We start from the raw sequence: 11,102 nt of genomic DNA, 5'->3' as shown, positions 1-11,102 counted from the left end.
GTTCTATGAAGACCTACAAGACCTTCTAGAACTAACACCCAAAAAAGATGTCCTTTTCATTATAGGGGACTGAATGCAAAAGTAGGAAGTCAAGAAACACCTGGAGTAACAGGCAAATTTGGCCTTGGAGTACAGAATGAAGCAGGTCAAAGGCTAATAGAGTTTTGCCAAGAGAACGCGCTGGTCATAGCAAACACCCTCTTCCAACAACACAAGAGAAGACTCTACATATGGACATCACCAGATGGTCGACACTGAAATCAGATTGATTATATTCTTTACAGCCAAAGATGGAGAAGCTTGCTACAGTCGGCAAAAACAAGACCGGGAGCTGACTGCGGCTCAGATCATGAATTCCTTATTGCCAAATTCAGACTTAAATTGAAGAAACTAGAGGAAACCACTAGACCATTCAGGTTTGACCTAAATCAGATCCCTTAAGAGTATACAGTGGAAGTGACAAATAGATTCAAGGGATTAGATCTGACAGAGTGCCTGAAGAACTATGGATGGAGGTTCATGACATTGTACAGGAGGTATGGATCAAGACCATCCCCAAGAAAAAGAAATGCAGAAAGGCTAAATGGTTGTCTGAGGAGGCCTTACAAATAGCTGTGAAAAGAAGAGAAGCAAAAGGCAAAGAAGAAAAGGAGAGATATATCCATTTGAATACAGAGTTCCAAAGAAGAGCGAGGAGAGATAAGAAACCCTTCCTCAGTGATCAATGCAAAGAAATAGAGGAAAGCAACAGAATGGGAAAGACTAGAGACTCTTCAAGAAAATTAGACATACCAAAGGAACATTTCATGCAAACATGAGCACAGTAAAGGACAGAAATGGTATGGACCTAACAGAAGCAGAAGATATTAGGAAGAGGTGGCAAGAATACACAGAACTATACAAAAAAGATCTTCACGACCCAGATAATCATGATGGTGTGATCACTCACCTAGAGCCAGACATCCTAGAATGTGCAGTCAAGTGGGCCTTAGGAAGTATCACTATAAACAAAGCTAGTGGAGGTGATGGAATTCCAGTTGAGTTATTTCAAATGCTAAAATTGACTGGTTTGATCTCCTTGATGCCAAAGGATTCTCAAGAGTCTTCTCCAACACCACAGTTCAAAAGCTTCAATTCTTTGGCACTCAGCTTTCTTTATCATCCAACTCTCACATCCATACATGACTACTGGAAAAACCATAGCTTTGACTAGATGGACTTTTGTTGGCAAAGTAATTGCCCTGCTTTATAATATGCTGTATAGGTTGGTCATAACTTTTCTTCCAAGGAGCAAGTGTCTTTTAATTTCATGGCTGTAGTCACCATCTGCAGTGATTTTGGAGCCCAAAAAAAAATAAAGTCTGTCACTGTTTCCATTGTTTCCCCATCTATTTCTCATGAAGTGATGGGACCAGATGCCATGATAGTTTTCTGAACATTAAGTTTTAAGCCAACTTTTTCACTCTCCACTTTCATTGTCATCAAGAGGCTCTTTAGTTCTTCGCTTTCTGCCATAAGGGTGATGTCATCTGCATATCTGAAGTTATTGATATTCCTCCTGGCAATCTTGATTCCAGCTAGTGCCTCATCCATCCTGGCATTTCTCATGATGTACTCTGCATATAAATTAAATGAGCCGGGTGACAATATACAGCCTTAACATACTCCTTTCCCAATTTTGAAGCAGTCCATTGTTCCATGTCCAGTTCTAACTGTTGCTTCTTGACCTGACGCAGATTTCTCAGGAGGCAGGTAAGGTGGTCTGGTACTCCCATCTTTTTAAGAATTCTCCAGTTTGTTGTGGTCCACACAGTCAAAGGCTTTAGTGTAGTCAGTGAAGCAGAAGTACATGCTCGTCTGGAATTCTCTTGTTTTATTCCCCGATCTAACAGATGTTGGCAATTTCATCTCTGGTTCCTCTGTCTTGTATTTCAATTTAGTATTGTTAAGTACAATTCAGGTTTTTTTTAGTTCTTTTTTGCAGTCATTGTTTAAACAAGGTAAAACAAAATGATATTGTTCAGAAAGTTTTGGACAAATGAATATACTGATGCAACATGGACCCTTATCAAGATAGAGAGCATAACTGTCACTCTTGTAAGTTTGCTCATGACCCTTAAAATTTCCACAACTACCCTGATAGAGTAACCAGTGGTCTGATTTTTTTTCTGGCTATGGATTAATTTCTGTGTGCATATATGTCCATATTCCCCAAGTTGTAAACTTTTAAATGGATACCATTGAGTGTATGTAACTATATGTCAGTAAAATTCACAGAATTTATGCTGAACCAAAGAAGATTTACACAAGAGTGAATAATACATGATTCCATTGAATTTTGAAAAATGTGACATCATTCAACAGTATTGACTTTTCCAATTCCTAATGACTGTATTCTTCTCCATTTATTTTTTTTTCTTTAATCAATACTTTTTTAGATTTCAACATACAGATCTTCCACATATTTTCTTAGACATATCAAAATAGCTACATTTTAGCATACTATTCCATTTCAGTTTGTTTATTACAAACTGATTTTTTATGTGAATCTTGTATCCTATTATCTTGACACATTTTCTTATTAGAGCTAATAGATCTGTGTAATCTCTATGGGAATTTCCACATTAAGATTCATGTCATAAAAACATAGAAATCATTTTCATTTTTTCCCTTTACTATGTATTATTTTTGTTCTTCTCACCTTACTGCCCTCGTTAGGATGGCTAGTAAAATGTTCATGAAGACTGATCTGAAACGATATCATTGCTGTCAATTTTCTGGTAGAGTGATAAAATGAGTAAAAATACTTTTAAAAATTTGCCTACACTCTATCCATTTGTGGAGATCTTGTTTTCTCTCTATATTAATAGATTCAGGGCTCTGTTTGGTATCTTAGCCCTTTTTCATGAAAAAAAAATTCATTTAATATTTCTTGTGTGTAATTTTGTAGTAGCGGATTTTCTCAAACTATTTTTTAGATTTCTTTATCACTTTTGAAAGATAGTTTCATTGTGTGGAAAAATTTGGTCTGACATTTTTTTTTTCTTTTGGTGCTTTAAAAATTCTTCTCCACTGTTTCCTGGCTTGAAAGATGTCTGATATGTCTGCTATAATTCTTTTTTTCTTCTGTATACAATGTCACTTTTTTCCTGAATGCCTTCAAATATACTTAACCTTTGACTTTCAACAATTTGAATATAATATATCTAGATTTTTTCTTTTTTAATCCTGCTTGGGGTACTAAGGGGATTATTTTGTTTGGATTTTGTTTTATCTTTTGGTTCGGTGGGTTAGCTTATTTCATTCTTTAGAGAAATGAATTTAACCATATGTTAAACTGTTTTACTTTGTTCCACAATTCTTAGGTGCACGTTTCTGGGGATTTTGTTGTTACTGTTGCACTTTCTTTTTCTGTTTCAGTTTTTGTAATTTTCTGCTTACCTATATTAAAGTTCACCGGTTTTTTTTTTTTTTCTTTTTGTCTTTGTCTAATATATTTATGAGCTCATAAAAAGTCATTCTTCAGGGCTCCCCTGGTGGCTCAGTGGTGAAGAATCCACCTGCCAATGCAGGAGACACAGGTTAGATCCCTGTTCCGGGAGGATCCCACATGCTGCAGAGCAACTAAGCTCCTGAGCCATAACTATTGAGCCTGTGGTCTAGAGCCCAGGAGTCACAACTACTGAGACTACCTGCCAAAACTACTGAAGCACATGTGCCCTAGAGCCTGTGTTCTGCAATAAGAGAAGTCACCACAAATGAGAAGCCTGTACACTGCAACTAGAGAGTAGCCCCCACTCACCACAACTAGAGAAAAGCCCACACAGCAATGAAGACCCAACACAAAGATAAATAAATAAAATTATATTTTAAAAAGGCATTTTTCATCTCTGTTCCCGTCTTTGTTTCTAGCATTATTAGAAACTTTTTGATGATTTTCAACTGTCTCCTAAAATTCTCCTTTTGTTCACACCAACTTCCTTTTCCATCAGACCCTTTAACATATTGATTTTAGTACTTTTTAGATTCTGGGCAATCTCTGACTCAAGTTCTATTGAGAGACTTCTCTCTTGAGTTGTTTGTGTGTGTGTGTGTGTGTGTGTGTGTGTGTGTGTTTGTTTGTTTGCTTTTTTTCCCTACATGCTGCAATTTAAATTGATTGCTGTATACAATATATAGAACAACAGAGATAGAAGTAAAGGTTATCTAGAAACTGGCATGACCCTTCTGTTAGGACTTTAGTACATGTTGACTCAATTTAATTGGGAGTTGAGTTGGTTTTGTTATTGTTTTAACCACCTTCAGTTCACCATCAGCCGCGAATTTTTCTAGCATCACATTGTTCCTAGGGTAGTGGTTTACCAGATTTTTCTCAGTGCTCCTTCTCCTTTAAAGCTTGAATGCTTTAAGAGAAGGCTTTAAGGCCTTCCCTAAGTGTTCCTTTCCATATGTGAGATCTCTTGCCCTTCCACCAGTGTAGACTGCAATTTCTTGCTGCTCAGTGTTTCCTATCTGGTTGAGGGTAGGGAGTGAGAGAGTTTCCATTTTTCTCATTCAACCATAGCTTTAACATTAACAGACACTATTTCCCTTTTTTAAAAGATAGTACCTTCATGGTAATCTCCAGTGGTAGGGAAAATCTCTAGTGCTTTGGTCCTAGGAGCATTTCTTGGCCCTCTTCAGGAGTAGAAAATTTTTCTTTCTGCAGTTGCTTTGGGTCACCTAAAAGCAATAGTTTACTCTCCTTTCTTAGAGTCACAAAGACTTTTCTTTCTTATTGGGAGTGGTTTTGGTGGGGCTTCATACCATTCACATAAACATGTCTGCTACTCTCTTCCAATCTTTTACCCAAGGTTGGTTATTTTCACTCTCTTGTCCATTCCCTAATTATTCTCATAAGCTCTCAAAGAAGTCTACAGGAAAGAACCTGCAATGTTGTGAATTTACCCTCTGTCTGTGGCTCCCAGGGGGTCTATAGTTTCATACTAACCCACATTTGACCTTTAGAAATTTGTTGAAACTTTTAGTCAAATTCCTATAACCTGCTTATAAGGATATCTCATTTTCTTTCCATTGGCAGAGGTCAGCCAGAGCTCATGTTCTCTCCTGAATGCACACAACTTTCCTAAAAAATCAGGCTAATTGTTTGCCCTGTAATCTCAGCTCTCTAATGGATTCAAGTTATGATTTTATAGTTTATCTGGCTTTTTCTTTTTTTTTTTTTTTTGGCTTTTTCTTATTGTTATTGTGAGAGTAATATCTTTTCCAGCCTGCTATGTCTTATGTGGAATCTAGGAATTCCCGATGTCTGTGTTTTATTTGCTTAGGTTTTCTATAGTTGTTACAATGGGCCTGATGGTTTTTAACTATCTTCTACATTATGATTGAAAATCAAATGTCATAATAATCTTCCTAAAATGTAGATACTCCTTTGCTACCTAACTTTCAGTGGTTTCACATTGTACAGCAAGTTTTTTTAATTAATACATTTCAAACTAATTTACTCATCTCCTCTGTCTCTCTCTTTCATATAAGGTCTTGCATGATCTTGTTCTTTCTTACCTTTCCAACTGTATCTCATGCCATTATCCTCCTTCCTTTCTATAGTCTAGCACAAGGGTTGGCAAGAATTCTTTGTAAAAAGCCAGATACCAATTATTTTAAACTTGTGTCATATGGTTTCAGTTACAAGTATTCAACTATGCTATTCTAACATCAAGAAACTATAGACAACACTAATTACTTCGGCTGTATCCAAAAATAACTTTATATGTGGACACCGATATTTGAACTTCATATATATCGAAATATTCATTTTTTTCCTTCTATCTAAAGGTGTACAAACCACTCTTAGGATTCAGGCCACTGTGTGTGTATATATATGTGTGTATACACACACACACACACACACACATATATATACATATATATATATATATATATATATACATATATATATATAAAACAGAGCAGAGTTGACCCATGACCTGTAGTTGGCTGATTGTAGTTTAATTACCTTACCTGGCAAGTACAATCCATTCCCTTTGGACTGACTTCTTTATCCTGAGGTTTGTCTTTAAGTATGACCTTTTCATATATTCCTTCTCTTAACCACCTTTTCTAAAGTAAATATGCCCCTCTCACTTATCACTGCACCCTATTTCTTATTAATGTTCTTATCACAATGTATAACTATGTTTAAATTTCCTTGGTTCTTGTCTGGTCTCCTCTAATAGATTTTAAGTTACCTTTGGTCAGGGACAATGTCTATTAGAGTTTTATTCACGAGTGCCTAACACTAACATTTAGTAAGGATTAAATAAACATTTCTTAAATGTACTACTCACCCTCATTTTCCCTTTTGGCTTTGTTTATTTGAAGGTGGTGATCCATCTGACTGTTTTAATTATGGGCTTACTGAAGATATTTGGAAGGCTTAATTATGTTAAGCAGTACCAAGTCTATGGCTTGATGAACATAAAACCATTTGCTTCCCCTTTGCATATCATGGACAACAACTTGATGGTAGATCTATAACCTGTAAAAGTTACCATAGCTGAGTTCTGAAATTACTGATTTTGTTGGGAAACAAAGTGGAAAACTTAGCAGTAGGCCTCAACAGCACAACTAAAATCTTATGTATCTTAAAGACAGTAGGGTGAGGAACAAAACAGAAATTTTTTTGAGGTCATAATTGAAAGTTTATTATTAGTAGCAATTATATGAAATGCTGTGTAAAGGATTGTGGTGCTGCATCCTGTTGTTTTGAGTTATGGAGAAAAGAATAGACTACTGTAAGAATGAAAATCAACAATTCAATGTTTAAATAAATAGTATTTCCTGTCATTGGGACATGACATCCTCAATTTAAAAAGTTCAGAGCAGAAGGGCAACTTCCTTTTTTCTCAAGTCATTGTACTTCCATCTCATAAGGAATGATTCGTCATCTGAAAGGTTGAAGGTGGATAGCCATTGTCTAGTTTGTAGGTGGTGAGAAGGTAGAGGGGAACATACCCTAAACCAGGCCCATAAATGGCACCCATCATTTGCATTCACTTTTCATTGATTATAATCATCTGGCAACACATAACTACAAAGGAAGCTGAGAAATGTAGTCTAGCTTAGAAAACACATGTTAAACAAGGGGAGAATATATTTTGATGGGCAACCAGCAGTCTCCTGGGACTAGGCATAGAAGGAATATTAGGATTCTTTTAATACCATCTGCTATGGATTAGGAGAGATGTTATTAGTTGTTCTTGCCTTAGGTATGGAATGTCATGTTTACTCTCCTAGAGGGTCCTGAAGTTTAAGTATAATTCAACAGGTATTTGTTGAGCATCTCATATGGGCAAGGCACTGTTGTTTCTGAGCAGATAAAAAAAGAAAAACTGTCCCTGCTTTATCATATATTAAAGAATCAGAAACTCAACTCTAGATAATGGAACATCAGACATCAGCTACCAATAAAGGGAGATACAGGCTTGAGAAATAAGGCCTTCGTGTACCTTAGAAATCACATCACAGACTAATTTAATAAAAGTGAGAATGTGATGTTTCAGAGACATTAGGAAATCGAGAGCACTTGACAGAATAGGTGCAAACACTAAGATGACAAAGGACTGGAATATAGGCAAGGATCATAGAAGCAACTAAAGGTTGCTTGGTATTGGTATCTGATCAATCAGCCCATCACGTAATGTGCAGACCTCCCCACCAGATTAACATCTGTTTTGGAACTCTAGGATATGAGAGCCCCTGCCTGATAACAGATTCCTTTCATGCCGTACTATCTTAAATCTTGCAGCCTCTTCTGTGACTTCCCTTACAGGTTTATTTCCTCTACACTGGCCATTACTCCAGCAAGTCTTATTCCAAAGATGGACATGTTTTTTTAAAAAAAAAAAAAAATAACCTTTGATGGGGAAAAAATTTGGTGATTGACTTCTGTAAGAGGGAGCTGAGCACCGTCTCTAGCCAAATTAAGAATGGCATAAAATGCCAACAAAGGAGTAGAAACTCTTGCCTATAAACACTGCATGGGGTCATATGCCTCTGAAGTCACCAATCTAACATTTTGGTATTTAATTTTAAGAACATCAAAGATCCCTTCAGCTACTCAAGGATTGGACCTGTTACTTTAATTACAGTGATTACCTTCCTGGATACATCCTACTTCCCACAGCCTTAAAATTTCTATGCCTTATTCCTATCCCGCCTTTGTTCTTCAATATTTTTTTTTTTTTTTTGCTTCGCACATCTTTAAAATTGGCTCTGTGCTTCTCAGAATTTCTAACCAAAGCAACTGAAGCTAGGGGGAAAAAATGAGACCTCAAATCACTTACCCAAGCTGGGTGGTTAAGATAATCTTTTTTAAAAACTGAGGTAACTAGTGTGGTTAGGAAAAGACAGTGAGGTAGAACTTGTTTTAGCATCAAAAACAAAGCTTTCAAACAGTACATTTTTATTTGACATTAAACAACAAACTCCCCAATTTGTCTCAGTTGTGACATATAGACAGCTTTAGGTTGCTTTTTTGGTGGTCATCTGAACTGAACAAGACTTTTCAATCTTCAAAACAAGCAAGGTTCAGATATTATGTGTTTCACATCAGTTCACAAGTCCAAGTGTGTCTTCCATTCATCAGAGCATTTTGGCATAGATCCCTTTAAGGTAAAAGGGTAGATGCAAAGCTGTTTCTTTTTCTTAAGAAAAAAAAATTTTTGTTCACAATTTCATTTATGCCACAAAAATCAGATGACAGAATGTTCTATTATTTTTGTTCATCAGTAGTGGTGGCCTTGGGATGCCAAAAACTGTTAAATGAAGATTGTTACTTTCTCCTTTCCAATAATGCATCTCTCATCCCTACCTGGAGAAAGGGGAGTTACTGAATCCAGCTAATAGTACATATTAAACACCAAACATTATTAATATCAGATATACCTTATGCTTAAATAAAAATGTATAAAGCAAAAACTACAAACATTACCCCAAATCCCCTTCAAATTTGCTCCCTCCAGCAACTATCCCCTGCCATTCTTCTATTTCCTTCTATGTTTACAGATGGTATTGTTGTCTTGCTACGTAAACTTCAAAGTTTAGATGCTTTGAAAGTATGTATGAATTATAGTGAACGATAAAGTCCTCTTTCTTTGTGGTGGACTGACTTTAGCTTTAAGACTACCTTATGATGGAGAGGTCACATAGATTTAATAAATTCCATAATTATATAACCCCAGGCTTAACTGATAGCCATTAAGCCAAAAAAATTTTTTTTTTAATTTTCTTCTTTTTTTTTTCCATTTATTTTTATTAGTTGGAGGCTAATTACTTTACAATATTGTAGTGGGTGTTGTCATACATTGACATGAATCAGCCATGGATTTACATGTATTCCCCATCCCGATCCTCCCTCCCACCTCCCTCTCTACCCAATCCCTCTGGGTCTTCCCAATACACCAGGCCTGAGCACTTGAAACACTTTTAGAAATGAGTAGGGACAAAGGCTTTGTCCTCATTTTAACAGTGACCAGTTATTAAAATTGAATTACACTAAAAACAGCAATCCCCAAGTTAGATGTGCAGGTAGCAATGCTTTTAAGACCAACCCATTTTTATAATCAGGCTTGGCCTTTTCTTTCACTCTTCCTCCTATCCCACCCTCTGTGAGTGATTTAAAAATAGAAAAGGCCAAAGCCCATTTGGGCCTAGATGTAGATTTTTTTTCCCTCCAACATTTGCCAAATACTTTCAATTTCTATTATTCTTAAGATTTAAGCATGGTGAAATTGTTAGGCTATTTTCGAGTCTTATCTTAAGCAGGTTTTGATAGTGAAAAGATTTCTAAGTTTTAAGTTGAGAAGCTGTTGTTGCAAAACACAAATCATGTCTCCATCTCCAAACTTGCTAAGTAATATTAGAGGATTGTTTTTTTAAGACTTGGGCAGTGTATGTTTGTCATAGACAAAACTGTAAGTGTGTTTCAAAACCAATTGTGATTTGAGTATGAGTGGTTCTTCAAGGTTGGTACCAATGAGACTGAGGTTTGGGAATCAGTTGCTTCTCATCCCTCTTTTGGCCTACTATGGTCACAACCATTTTTCATGAGGGATGGGTTAGGAAAACTGAAGTGTTTTATTATAAGGAAGGACCCTGCAACTTAAGGAGCAAGCTCAGTAAAAACCCCTGCTTATTGTAGTGGCCAGAGTGGTTGAAGATGGAGTCAGAATTAAACCACACAATATTATTGAGGAAGTAAGCCATAGCCCTAATCAGAAAACAGGCCAAACGGCAAATTTTAAGTTCTCTGGGAAGGCATTCATTTTCTCATGTCTCCAGGGGCTAGCTAGAGAACCTAGCTAGAACCCAGCTAAGGAGCTTATACACAATAGGCATTCAAACATACTTGTAGAATGAATGAATAAATTTTAAAAATTAATTAACAATAACCTTTTCTCTTACATACCAGTTTCCAAGTCAAGTGTCTTTCAGTCAAGATCTTTTTTATTTTCTGTCTAGGAATTAGCACAATGCCTTGAAATAGACACTCATTCAATGAAGTTTCACTCCATTTCCTGTTTTTTTTTTAACTGCATCTCCAAGACAATTACCTTTTTACCACATCTATTTCATTTAGCATCACCTTCTTCAATGTTTGTATGAATAACTGAAAAGCTTTCTTATTCCTTCTCTACAAAACATGCCAAAGAGAAGGTGATCTGTTTAATCATTCCATCTCAGTATCTTAACATCACAGCTACTTTAGTTTTTTCAACTAATGAAAGAACTGCAATCTCCTATTAAATTTGTTCTTGTGTGTCCTCCATGAACTAGTGAAATTATATTCTGGTCTAGGTCTTTTAAATCTCTTTATTCTCCTCAGCACTTAAGAACAGTACTTCACTCAAGTGAATAATTTACAAAATATGGAAAATTTAGGAAGGATCTTTTTTATTGTCTTCCTGGCTCTATGCCATAATAATCTTAATTCTCATCTTGCCCATTTAACTATAATAAAAACAGAATATTAATGAATTAAAGGACAAACCCTGAGGCGTTTTTAACAATCTTCTGGCTTCAATCTAGGTCAATGAGCACAT

The sequence above is a fragment of the Cervus canadensis genome, chromosome X (assembly GCF_019320065.1).
Source record: "Cervus canadensis isolate Bull #8, Minnesota chromosome X, ASM1932006v1, whole genome shotgun sequence".
In the NCBI taxonomy this organism is placed as follows: Eukaryota; Metazoa; Chordata; class Mammalia; order Artiodactyla; family Cervidae; genus Cervus; species Cervus canadensis.
The sequence above is the reverse complement of the archived record's forward strand: the minus strand, read 5'-3'. Positions refer to the sequence as shown.